Source organism: Anas platyrhynchos, chromosome 8, assembly GCF_047663525.1.
Source record: "Anas platyrhynchos isolate ZD024472 breed Pekin duck chromosome 8, IASCAAS_PekinDuck_T2T, whole genome shotgun sequence".
Lineage (NCBI taxonomy): Eukaryota > Metazoa > Chordata > Aves > Anseriformes > Anatidae > Anas > Anas platyrhynchos.
Genome location: NC_092594.1, coordinates 28483456 through 28496725, shown reverse-complemented (window position 1 = coordinate 28496725; position 13270 = coordinate 28483456). Strand labels below are relative to the sequence as shown.

Here is a 13270-nt window from a genome sequence, read left to right as displayed (position 1 = left end):
GTTGCAGGCTCCCAAACACTTTTTCAGCCTACCACGACCATCCACCTCTGAACTATGCTTCACAACACTTGCAGCCCCTCTCAGACTTGCAGATCTTCTAAGTACTCCCCTGCCCACATCAGTGAAGAGAACAGCAAACAAAGCTCAGCCCAAGACAAACAGGGGTGTGTTCATGCCACCCCCTTGGTCCCCTGATTTTCACAGCAAGTTGCAGGTAACTGTTCTTCAAACACGGTTTTTAAACAGTCACTTGTTTATCATACAATTAAATGTGTGTGTCCCTATTCCACAGAAATGCCACAAGAGGTTACGTCAAAAGCTACTGAAGTCAAGATACGTAAGAGCTACCGCTCCCCCCTATCCCTTATCTTCTTTTTATCCTCCAGATTCCCAGAAACTGATTAAAAATTTTGTTCCAATTCTCTAAGCACCACAGCTAGACTAACCAGTCTGTAATTCCCCGGACCTCCCTCTTTCAAAGGCAGGTACTGCATTTGCCCTTTTCAGTCCTCCAAGACCTCTCTTGCTCTTCACAATTTCTAAAAGATAATTGTAAATGGTTCAAAGGTTGCTTGGCTAGTTGCTGCTGTACCCTAGGGCAAATTTCATCAGGCTCTGACTATTTGAATACACCTATCTTATCTGCTTTTTCTGATCTATCCTTTTCCTACTCTGCACTTTACTCCTATCACCCTGTTTAAATTAATTAAAATTAATATGAAGACACGCTCAAGCAATACAATAACTACATGAAACCCATTTAGTATTTTATCTTTCGGCTATAATGTTAGCAAAAAGCCCCAGACTATTCATCTATCATGACTGCTTTTTTGGAGATGCAGAAGAACATTTTCAAAAACAAAAAACAAGCCAGATTAAAGACTTGCATGCAGCTTACACCAACCCTCAGCTGAGGTGTCTAAAGGGAAAACATTAAGAAACGTCAGTAAACTCCTTTTCTGCAAAGAAAGGATGAAAGAAGAAGTTAACCGCATTTTAGAAGGAACACATTTCAGTGACTAAACCAGCCTGCTTTGGCTTGATACATTAAAGAAAAAAACACAACACTTCCCCAGCAGATAAAACACTTGATAAGCAAATGCATGATTTCCTGTGCCATTCCCTTAGTTATCTAGCGCTGATCGTTGCCAGGGGTAAGGTACCGAATTAGACTGACCACTGGTCCAAACCAGCACAGCGAGTCCCGCTTCTGTCTGAACACAGACAGGTATCTGGGAGCATATCAGCATTTTAATGCACCCACCTGTTATAGCTATAATTTACCTTTCATCAACTGGAAATTATCATCCTTACAGCTGAGACATGCCAACTTATTATAGGAGCATATGTAGTCTGCTTCTATGCAAAGCAAACCAGACAGCCTTAGATCATCCTCTGATTTCCGTGTTTTTCTCTGAAATGAACTAGACACGGTTGCATGCTGTTACCATATCTCAGGTGAAGCACTGTAACTTCTTAAACTGCTCCATTTCCACCCTCAAAGACACATCAGTCTCTGCTCTGTGATCCCCTAAGCAGACGATGCAACGTTAATGGAGATTCTGGCTGTCATTCTCAAAAGCAGTTAGTGATTTGAATGCCTCAATTTCTAGTGTACTCAACCTGAAATGCTTTAAAAGGTCCAATTTTCAGGAAATGAACACTCAAAAATTGCCCAGTAGCGGTTCCCCCCTAGTTTTTACATCTAGTATCCATCTTATCTGAGGTTTCTATCTAGAAAATCCTTGTGTAAGACTAAAACCCAAGTACTAGTTAAAAAGACCAAAACATTCTCCTCCACTAGCTGTGATGAAAATGCAACAAATCCATACATCCTCCCAGTTGTACAAAATACAGCAGCCTACTCCTGAATATGGATCTGAGTACTGTCTTCAACATAAAATGAGTGATACAGTGAAAGCCTTCCCTCATAAAATATTATAATCTTCTTTCAGTGAAGTCTGTTTTATTGCACATAACAGCAGAGCTCGATTTCCAACACTGCCAAAAAAAGCCAAGAACCGGTACTTCATACCCTTGCATACTTGTATTTGCTCTTAATACGAATGTAACCATTAGTAATCCCCTTCTTGCTGCCTGGCTCCACTGAAAAACAAATCATAATTAGCAGAATCCTAGAAAATTAGCCTTGAACTAATGATGAATAGAAAGTATAAATGGAGAGAGAAAGCCGAGCCAATAAAATACTGATAGTCTTCTAGGCTGCTGTTCCCTATTTCATAAGAGGAAAAATTCAGAATCTGTTTCAGTCGGAGGAGAGCTTGGTATCATGCAATTGTTCAATTACTGTACAGCAAACCTAATTATTTTGGGCATCTTTAGGAATCCACAGCTCTGCCTGAGAGTACAATACCTACAGACGGACATGAGAGTACAATACCTACAGACGGACACGCACCCATTGTGAGTGATGCCCTGCACCCAGGAAGCACAGCCGGTGCTCCTGCCCCTTCCAGGCCCCGCTGCTGCCGGAGGAAGGCAGGGCAGGCACCGGGAATGCCGGGCAGGCACCTCCGCATGCTTTTGCATCTGCCATCCCATCCAGCTTGACTTCAAAACACAAGTCTAACCCATGCGAGGTGGTTTCAGCCAAGCCTATGCTGATACTGGATAGAACGAAACCAAGTTAATTAGAGTTGAATATATCCTCAAAGGAGATCTCAGCACCAAAACTTCTTATGCACATTAACTTAGGTAGCATGTATTTTTAATGAGTTCAGCAGTTGTCTAGGGTTTAAAACACACACACACACACACACGGTGTGGCAGCTATTCAAGCCCATTGCGCCAGAGCACTAGCAAGTGCTGACTACAGGGGATGACAAAGTTAACGTTGGCAGTTATGGTTCTACCTTTATTACATAACCCTCAGATAGCTAAATTAATTAAGTAGGTGAAGTGACAAAACAAAAGCCACCTACCAATATGCTGATTATATAATAGAAAAGGAAATGAAAAAGACCAGAGGGCTAATGCTCATGTTCAATTCTGCAAATATGGCTAAATCTTGTAACATCTCCAGCATCTGTTGACGCTGTTTTTCATAAATACATTTCTGAAAACACATACCCATGTAGAACAGCTAAAGCATACAACTTCAAAGCAGAAACAAGTTTTACTCATCCAAATTTGTAGCTTTAAGCCGCACCCTTCCCTCTCCACATGCATTCTCCAAGACACAGCGTGAAGGCAGGTAAATCGCCAACAGGCATGCCCTTTGGGCACCAATCTATTAAAGCACTCCACTCATTTGCAAGATAAAAGGACCTTTTAAAGACTCTAAGTCCAAAAAACTATAGACAGTCCTATAAGAAGGATGCTGACCCATACCAACGGATTCAGCCGATGCCCTTTGGAGGCTGTCATTTAGCGTACAGCCAGCAAACACACTGCAGCGAGAAGTAACGGCACCTCCTTGTTTTTGCATTAAGCACTGAGCTCCTGCCAATGTGGCATAACACAACCAAATCACTTTGAATCACATGAGCTTTGTGCCAGCATTTTGTAGAAAAACATAACCCATATTACTGAAAAGCCTTTAAATTAGAACACAGCATCACATATTCCAAAATGCAAATAAGTTCAAAAATAGAAGGATTTGAACAATTTTAAGAGGACAAGGTTACCTGATGACAATTGCTTTATGCTTTCAAGTCAGAATAAAGAACACTAATCACACCAAAGCCCCACTTTCAACTGCAATCCCAATGTCCAACTTTCAATGGCAATGTTGCGTGTAAAAAAAAATCCCCAAACCATAATCGCAAAGATAATATTTTCCTAGCAATAGCTAGTTCATGTGGAAAATACTAAGTTGTGGGTGGTTGTTATTTTGTTGTTGTTTTTAATCTTTTCAAGCAGATTGAAATTAATAAATTTTGCAACTATAACACTTAAATGGAAACTTAACATATTTTTTATGTTCTTGAAAGAGCAACCATACAACAATTTTAGTTTAAATGAATGTCAAGACTGCTTCAGGATGTACTGCAGTCTCCAAACTCCTGAAAACCTAATCTGAATTCGGCTAATCTAGGTTACAGTTTATCTTCAGGGTTTCTCCTATAAAATCATTCCTTGATGCATTAGATTCAGCCTGACATGATTGAAAAAGCTTCCTTTTTCTTCGTCTACCATTCATTGGAACAGCAAAAATACACTTTTTTTTTCCAGGTTCTCCTGTCCCCCCAAAAATGAGATGGACTTTATTAAGGAAATTATTTGAAAAGAACCCCTACAGATAAACTGTGACCTAGATCAGTGAGATTCTGCCCAATTTATGTTGAAAAAATTTGATTTACTTTAAAAGATGTTATTGCATGCCACTCAAAATGTACTTTCAGCAGCATTTTGTACGGGCCAAGTCTGTCATCTTTTATTTCCTAAAACCTGAGTTTACATTAGGAATGATGGAAGACCTTCTCAGGGTCAGCTGAAAATTGAACATACTGGAAAAGAAAGGCTAGGAAACTGAGCAGCCTTTGAGGACCACTGTTTGGCTGGCGTGACCACAGCTGCTATCTCAGCTCCCATGTAACATCATTGCTGCTCTTGTCTTCCCCTTCTCCTGACCTGTGTGAGATGGGGACATGGTCTTCACACACTGCTCTGCAGTGGGCACACACACACAGCCTTTCCGTTTGCTCTCCCATCCAAAAAAACAGGGCTCAGCTCTGAGGAAACGCACTCAGTGTGCCATGCCAACAAGTTCTGCTCTGTTGTGTCCGTGAAACAGATTGCTGGAACACCTCAGGTGGCACATCCCACCACCTGAGCACCATCTCCTACAGCACCCACCAGTGCCTGACCAATGCCACCTGTGCCCAGCAGAATCTCTTCCAACCCAAAAGCTCTTCCCCTGCACTCTTCCAGCAGGCTTTTTTCACCCTCGCAGGACCACACTGTAGGACTTCCAGACACATATACACACAAACATGTATCTACTGTAAAGTGCTCTAATCTTCATGTAAACAACAAGACTTGTTCCTGGTTTTAGAGAAATCTTGTTTGTTTCAAGTATCAGCATCTCAGCTAATGAGTTTTTGCTTCCCTTCTGCGCTCCACAAATACTGGGTTGAGTAATGCATAGCCTAATTGACTGTTAAGGTCACTGGCCAGCTCTTTAATCTTATTTAGTACACTTTGAGACAGTTCATGAGTCATTAGGGTTTCATTCTTGGGGACACAAAGACATGTAATATACATTAATACAGAGCATAAATATAATTCAGTGTGTGTATAATAAAGAGTGCAAAATTAGAAGATGGCATTAAATATTTCTTTGCAATGTTATCATTTTAATAATGTTGCTTATTTTAATAGACAATAAAAATATTTAATTGTGAGAGCCTACTGGTGTCTTCATAATTTGTAGTGTTCCTGTAGCTCTAAGAAAATTCCTTAGGCAGTAAAAGTCACACTTTAAATACCAACTTGAGGTGAAAGAAGGGCTCAAGGAAGACCTATCTTAAGAGTTACTTATTTGAAGAAAAAAAGCGTATTTTTCAAGCTGTTATTCATATTTGATTTTATGATGTACATTACAATTCAGTGCGCACACACGTGTCAGGAACTTTGCAATACTTTTGAAAGGGATCAGCATCACTAATCAGGCACTGAAATCCAATTTCTGGGAGAATCTGGGAGCTCAAAGGTGAACATTTTAACTGGCTTGGAAAGACCTTTGAAAAATAAAGTTAAACAGTAATTATACATAAATGTGCTTGAGAAACTTTACACCTGTCTTGACATGAATCCGATCTTTGCATGGATGATGAAATTCTTGGCATTGCTTTAGGTGATTGGGATGGCATTAGCTTAGGCAGGGTAAGAATTCAACAAGCCTAGACAGGTAGGATAAAGGAGTTACTGACTCAAAAAAAAAAAAAGCATGACAGCTTATCTGTTGAAAGTCTAAACATGTTAATCATTTAACATAAACAGATCTGCTGATATTTTTAGAAAGGCATGTCAACTCACAAGTAACAAAGTTAAAAAAGGACACCAGGAGCCCTAATCATATTTTCCACAGGTCCTCCAAGCCCCTCACAGATTGTTTCTACAGAGAAAAAAAAAAAAAGGAAAAGGAAAAAAGCCAAAACCCAGTAGCTAGGTTTGTGATTAGGACAATAAACAAGTTGCTAGCAATCAGAGTTTGACTGCTGGCTGTGCTACAGACTCCTCCTGCAACCTTTATCTCGCTGTGCCTCAGCTCCCAGTCTGTAAAACGCAGGTAATAACGTTTCCCTACCTCACAGGAACGTTCTCAGAATAAATCCATAAATGCCTGTGAGACGCTGAGACGCTACTGTGACAGAGGCCATAAAAATACCTAGGAAAAAAACAAACATAAAAATAAGTGTCATAAATGATTGTAAGAGCAGAGAAATTCACAGACTAAACAGTAAAGGTTAAAGCTTCGCTTAATGACACAATTCTCCATCCTGGGGAAAAAGCAGTTAGTTTTAGCACGTATTCCCACCCAGACAGCTTTAAACCCGTGACAGCAGGGGCCAATTGCCCCGTTCCTACCCCGACATGGTGCCATCATGGTGACGCATCACCACACGTGGATGTGGAGGGACACAGGGACAGGGTTTTCCGTCACAAATCATTAGCTCAGTGCTGTGTGACCAGAGCCACCTCGAAGAACCACGATAATGCGACTGAGCCCCAGCATACAGACAGCGCTCCTCCCTGCCTCCCCTGTCTGATGCACACTCTGGGACCTAATTCCTCCCGCAGGCAGAAAAACTGCTAATTTTGAGCCTAACGTTTATTCTTGAATAGTTTTTACCCATTTGTTTTCAGGCCAACATTGATCCTGTAGCTTAAACAGCTTTTCTCTATCCCTGAATTTTATTTCCCTGCCGATAAAACTGAATTATGCCACTTCCCTGTCAGGACTCGTTTCACCGCCCAGACCAAGCAAGTTCTTTCAGTTTTCTCTCAGATGGCCCTTCCAACCTTAAGGTTATCCACTTGCTTTGTTTAAGCCACCTCACTGTCTTTCACATGGCATCATGATTTTGGCTGACTGTCACCTTGTGACTGTGCCAAGTAAAAGCATGTTTCTCCAGCATTTCCAGCCGGTAACCCCCTCCACTACCCAGCTTAGAGAAAAGTTTCTCTCCAGCAGTCCTCCCGCGGTCATGACCCTGCATGCTATCAGCACGGAGACACGGCTTACTTCCACCACGCCAGCTCCCAAGCTCTTTGCCAAAGATCTCCCGACTCCCCTCAGCACCAGCCATGGCTCCCACCTGCCTCATGCCGTGCCCTGAGCCCAGCTCACCGTGCGAGGGAGGCTACAAGGAACACACGTGGTCTCCCCAGAAACACACCTTTCTCTTCAGTGCCAGCTCTGCTCTGGAAGCAACAGCTCCAGCTTGGCTTGGTTAGGTTGTTAAACGTTCTTTAAAATGAGCCAAGTGACTGCAGTCCTCAGAAGGATAAACGATTCAAAGTTATACAAATGTGTAAAATGTGTTATTTAATCTTTACCATTTACAAAGTACTCATTTTGTAAACATTTTCAGTACTCTGATTTCAGAGCATGACAGTGCCCTGAAGCCCAGGCCTCTGGCGGCTGCGGTGCCACCACAAGGCTGGTGCCAGCCAGGAGGAACACTGGCACCGAGGCCTGACGTGGGGCTGAGATGAGCTGCCAGCTCGCTGCCCCTTGCATTTCTGTACACCCACATCTACCCTCCCACTCTCCAACCTGAGCAGACAAGGCCAACAAAAACCCCTTTCCTTTTTTACTCTGGGGGCGCATGCAGCCTGCGAGCAGGTCAGGCAAGTGCGAGCTCAGGCCTCTGCTGGCAGCCTGCCGCCTGGTCGGACACGGACACATCGGAAACCTCAGACTAGGGAGCCAGAACACAGTCACCTTTCCAAGGACTCGGATCCATTTAAAACAACCTTCACAAATAAATATATTATGCAATTTTATGTTATGCAGCATTGACTTCAATGACTCTGTAGCAGTGCTTACTCTACTATATTTACTTCTGGCACACATTCGCAGCATTCGCTGCAGTCATTCACAACGTGTTCCTGTTTTAAACCCTGAGGTCTTACCCTGCCAGTATCTATTCACAATGCTCCTCAATATGTTTTTCATATCTTTGACCGTGTCCCTCTTTCTTCTGTCCCAGCAAGCTCTCTCATCTACACAATGTCTTAAGGTGTCCCGCACCACCTCTCACTCACGCAGGGTCCCAATTTTCACACCCGAGCATCTCTCATTCAGCATCAGGTCACCCACTCCCACCCTGAGCTATCCCATGTTGCCAGTCTCCATCCCTCAGGTCTGAGTTTTAGAAAAGCATCCTGGTACCTTCTGCCAGGCTCCCTGGGATTTGAGGGAAGCCCTCTCTCTTTCAAGCACTCACACATCTACCTGGGTGCTTTTCTTTCCAGTCATGCCCACCAAAAACCTGGCTCTAGCTGGGCTGCTGCTGTGTGGTGCCTCCAACACATCAGGGTTTGTCCTGCCAGCTCCTGTCTCTGCCCAGACGGTCTATGTCCAGCTAACACCTCCCCCAAGTTGAGACAACTTGGCCCAGGCAGTTTTGTGGGTAGAAAAAATATTTTGATTCTGTTTTATGTAACACATCCTGCCCATGACCAACACTCTAACATACTACATTTACAGAAGAAAGATGACACAAACCTGTTCTCCCCCTTTCCTCATACTAATGTGATGACCATTTCAGTACTGTTTCTTTTCACTCTCTTCATCAGCTAGTCTTTGTTGCAAGAATGGCAATCACATCTGAGTGGAATCCATCCAGCAGTAAGTGGTTTGTTAAATCCCAGGACACGTTATCTACACAGAAGGATGCTTAAGCTACTTAAACGGCAACCCTTTATTAAATGCATAAAAATGCTTGAAATTTCTGTAAGCCAACAATTTATATTAATTTCCTCCCTTACAAGTATCAGTCTCTGCTGCTAACTATGATACCATTTTTTATGCATTTCTATTGTACTTACTCTTTGGAAACCTTGTGGAGTTTTCTATAGTTCTCACAAACGTAATTGCAGATTTCCATAAGGTACACATGAACTTATTTCACTCAGGACTCCTTCTTCCAAATGCTGAAGTAGGTTCTGCATTTATGTCTATGGGACAGTTCAAGTCAGCTATTCTCAGCTACACACTCCAGTGGCACTACTGCTAAAAAAGGCAGAGGAAACATGCCACCAAAAGCCTCTTCTACACTGTACGTATTAAGATAGAGACAGAGAGCAAAGATAAGGTCAGACAATACTCCGTCATACACCACTTAATGTGCACTTTAAGATCCCCAGAAAACCCTCCCGTAACAGGGTGTGCTCTGTGCTCATGTTCAAGTAATTACTTAAGTTCTAAATTTCTTTGCATCTGTTTGTCTGATTCGCGTGTATTTAAAATTATACACAGATTCCGTTTTGGATGTCATATGCAACTTTATAAAACGGATGTTCTGCTTATCCAGAGAGGGCATATAAACATTAGGCATTTGCTATTTAGGATTAAACATTAACAGAAAAATTTAATCAGCAGTGACGAAAGTGGTAATGGCAGTTCACTGGAGATAAACTCCTCTGTGAACACACTGCAGTCTCCACCATGGCAATTTACATTGTTAGAAGCCTGAAGTGATGGAAGCGATGGCATACCAGTAGGATTTCAGCACACTAAATTACACCTTCCCCCATTAAAACAAACTCATCTCCCAAAACACACACCGCTTCCCCCTCCCGTGTTAAACTGGGGGCCTGCAGCAGCAGCCAGGCTGCAGCCTCCCTGCGTGCATCCAGCAGCCATCGGCTGTGCCCTGCAGCCGATGCACATGCCCCGGACCTGCAGCCGGACACAGGAATTGCAGCAGCTGAAAGCATGAGCACTGCTGCCAGTCTGCCAGCTTCCCTGCTTCTGTGCATCAAGCCCAGAAGGGAACACGCAACATTTTCTGAAACTCTGAAAAGCTGCTTTTTTAATCTACATGACAATGTTTACTGAACACACAATAGCAGTAGCCACAAGCATTTTACGCAGCGCTGACAACAGCAAGGAATTCCTTGCTCCTTCGTAAGCTCCCGTGCTGGTTGACACAGCAAGAGGCGCAGTCAGAGGCCAAGAAAATCCGCAACTTATCAAAAGAAAATGGCAAATTGCGAAAAACCTGTATGGCGAGGTTAGCTGCCTAGGCACAGCTTTAATAGAGCTCCATAAATACCTCAGTCTAACACTGACAGAGGTTAAAAACCTATTATCTTTCCCAAACGGCAGTGCGAACATATGTTCAATCGAACACCCCGCCCCACCAAGCTACAAAGTAGAGTCTGCTCTTTCAGTTCCACAAATACAAACCACAGGGAGCATTTTAAATGAAAGCATTATGAAGATTACATTAGGCAAGTTTGATCTACTGTAAAACACTCGCACACAACATTAAGAGGGAGAACAACCTTTAACACCTGCTTTCTCTTCAAACATAGCATTATCTCTGTGCATGGCTTGGCTCTTAATGGGATGAAATCTCAGGCTAAATAAATTGCATGGCTTGCTCTACCAGCAAAGAATGCTTAAAAACATTTGGGGCCTCATGGCCCACTAATATTGAACTGTTGAGAATATTCTCAACTTGCATGCTCTGCTCAGCCCAGCCACGTGCAGCACAGAAGGCTTTCACCCCAGCGTGAAGCGTTGTGGCACAAGAGGAGATGCAACAGCTGGAAAAAGACTGCGCAATCCAAGCAGCTTTGAAAGTCATTACCATAAATATTCAGACGCAGAGTGATTTGTTTTCTTACCAATAGCACGTTGTTATTCACAAATATTAATTAGCTCCTAAATACCACCTGTTCCTCAGCCCTCCCCTCCGCTGTGTGCACAAGGATTCCTCGCTGCTGAGGCTCACAGCCACTCCACGCTGCCCGGAGTTTTAATGATGTTTCAAGTCACACAACTTCCACAGCTCGCTCAGCTGCTGGAGGAGAGTCAGGGAATAATTACTTACTTGTGTCGTTCTCCACTGACCTCTCCGGAGGATGAAACAAACAGCTTTAATGGCCTCTGAAGGGAGCCTGGTCCAGCCCGTCTCAGAAGGCAAGGATGATGACTGCACTGGTGGGAGTGGAGAACAGTTTTGAAGACCCAAACTTCAAAGACCTCAATGAGGGGAAGAGTTCAAGCTCAAACTCTCCCCACTGGAGGGAGGAAAGTTTCTAATGCAATCGCTCGTATTCCCAGCGATCACTCACGTTTTAGACAGAGCGCAGACACAAGGAATTGCCTGTCACATCCTACGGCGTAGCAAACAGCAGTATAAATAAATCTCAGTCTGCCAAGAGGAAAGCTGTTATAAACCTAGGCAATTTTCTTTAGATTTCTGCATCCTTTGAGGAAGTGATCTCTTTGAAGGTAAGAGATACAGGTGTAGGCAGACAGCTAGCGCCAGGTACACAGGATTCCTCCTTCCCACCAGCAACAGCAGGCCTGTTGCCTCCTCCTCCTAATTACATGCATCACCCATAACATGAGAAGCTGGGCAGAGCAATGACGACATGCATGAGCTGGCAGCACACTTAAGGCTGAAGAAGTGACAGAGGTAAATGACTAAGTACCATCATGGTCTCTCTACAAACCCAAGGCACAGAAATCAGCTAGTACACTTCCCTGCGGAAGAGACAATCTATTCAACACTCCTATCTACATCATCAGATTTTCCTTACAGGATAACAGCGTGATTTTCTCCAGTACCGTCCAATCTGAATACTTAACAGGTTATTTATGATCAGTAGAGCTGATGGCATGACATGAGAACAGCTACAGAGTAGCACAGGTGATAAATAACATATTTAAGGTGGAAGAATGAGAGCGGTTTTTGCTGGAAAATTAAATCTATATACTACCTGCTCCTTGTTAAATGCTGAATGAGGGAGTTGAGACCAAGGCTTGCTATCCTGTGACTCCTACGAGGAAAAAAATGCTCTGCAATAGTCCCTGCAGACAGCAATAGCCCAGGATTATCAGGATGTTCTGTGAATGTGGTTAGCCTCATAGTCAAGTTCCCAAGACTATAAAACTCACAAATGGGAGTGCAAGAAGCACAGAAGAATGTCTAAAATCATTTCCTCAGTAAATGACAAACAGGGTGCTGAATTTCTCAGGGACATGAATGGCTAAAGCTGAAGTTAAGCTGTGCTAGAGCTATATTTAGTACTGCACAAATACAAATTAGGAAACACTTTCTTCCCAGTTACTAATGCAGTGTGACAGAAAACAATTATTTGCTCAGTGTCTAATGTTACCTTTGGTGAGCATCTGGCTTGCAAAAATTTTATGTGGTATAATAAATGGAGAACCAAGTTGATATTCTGCAAATCAGTGAGAAAATTTAAGAAGATGAAGAAACATTTGATTTGCAGCAAGCTACCCTAGTCTTAGCTATGCAGATAGCATTAATTTTAAGGCTTTTTTTTTTTTTTTGCTTTGATACTGAAGTACAAAGTGAGTTTGTTTTCCAAACTGTATATTAATATATTCAATAACTTCGTGGGTATATAAAGAATATCCTAGCTTTTCCAAAGTGTTAAAAAAAAAAAAAAAAAGGAGCTGGGCAGAAGGACAGAACAATTCAAAAAAAAATCCATCTTTTATGATTTCGAGTGCCAGTTTATCTCTATGGAAAATGCAATTCTGGGTCACAAGGGACCTCTCAGCTCAGCAATCACTTCAGTCTTCAATGTCTACAAAACACAAAAGACAACAAAATGCATGATACAAATGAAGGGCTAGTTAGGCCGTGGAGAACCAAGGCATGATTGTAGAGAGGAATCCCATGTGCTTCAAAAGTGCTTAAAAGGTCTGCACTCAAAAAATCCCAGGCATGCGGCTGAGAAGAAACCCTGCTCCTGCCTACTGCAGCAAGAATGCCAACTACCAGACTACGTGGACTTTGGAGTTTCTAAGCTCCATAATGCAGCATCAGCACATGCTAAGGGAAGTTAGAAAATGTACGCCACCAGGGCAGGAACAACATATCCTTCCTTTTGGCATCACTGGACAAGGTCCTTTACCAAGCTGAGTCATCTGAGCATTTCCAGAGCTGGAGGACTTAGGTTTCCTGCTTGGATTAAGGTAAATAAGGCCCAGTATAACGAGGCAGGTACACTAAGTATCTGCATCTTGATGTGCTGATGACCCTTCTAGTTGCAGACGCCTTTGAGACTGAAGGCAGATGAGCACTCAGCA

General features: G+C 42.8%; 1 protein-coding gene across 20 annotated transcripts in view; it reads right to left on the bottom strand.

Moving 5' to 3' along the window:
• PTPRF (protein tyrosine phosphatase receptor type F) overlaps positions 1 to 13270 on the bottom strand; it is a 362946-nt gene that overhangs the window by 266222 nt on the left and 83454 nt on the right. For 17 of the 20 annotated variants that reach the window (XM_038183345.2, XM_038183344.2, XM_038183350.2 and 14 more), the window contains exon 2: positions 6272 to 6352. The exons of the other annotated variants lie outside the window; for them this stretch is intronic. The gene's annotated coding sequence lies outside the window, so the exon portion shown is untranslated. The remainder of the gene's footprint in view (positions 1 to 6271; positions 6353 to 13270) is intronic. 20 annotated transcript variants of the gene reach the window in all.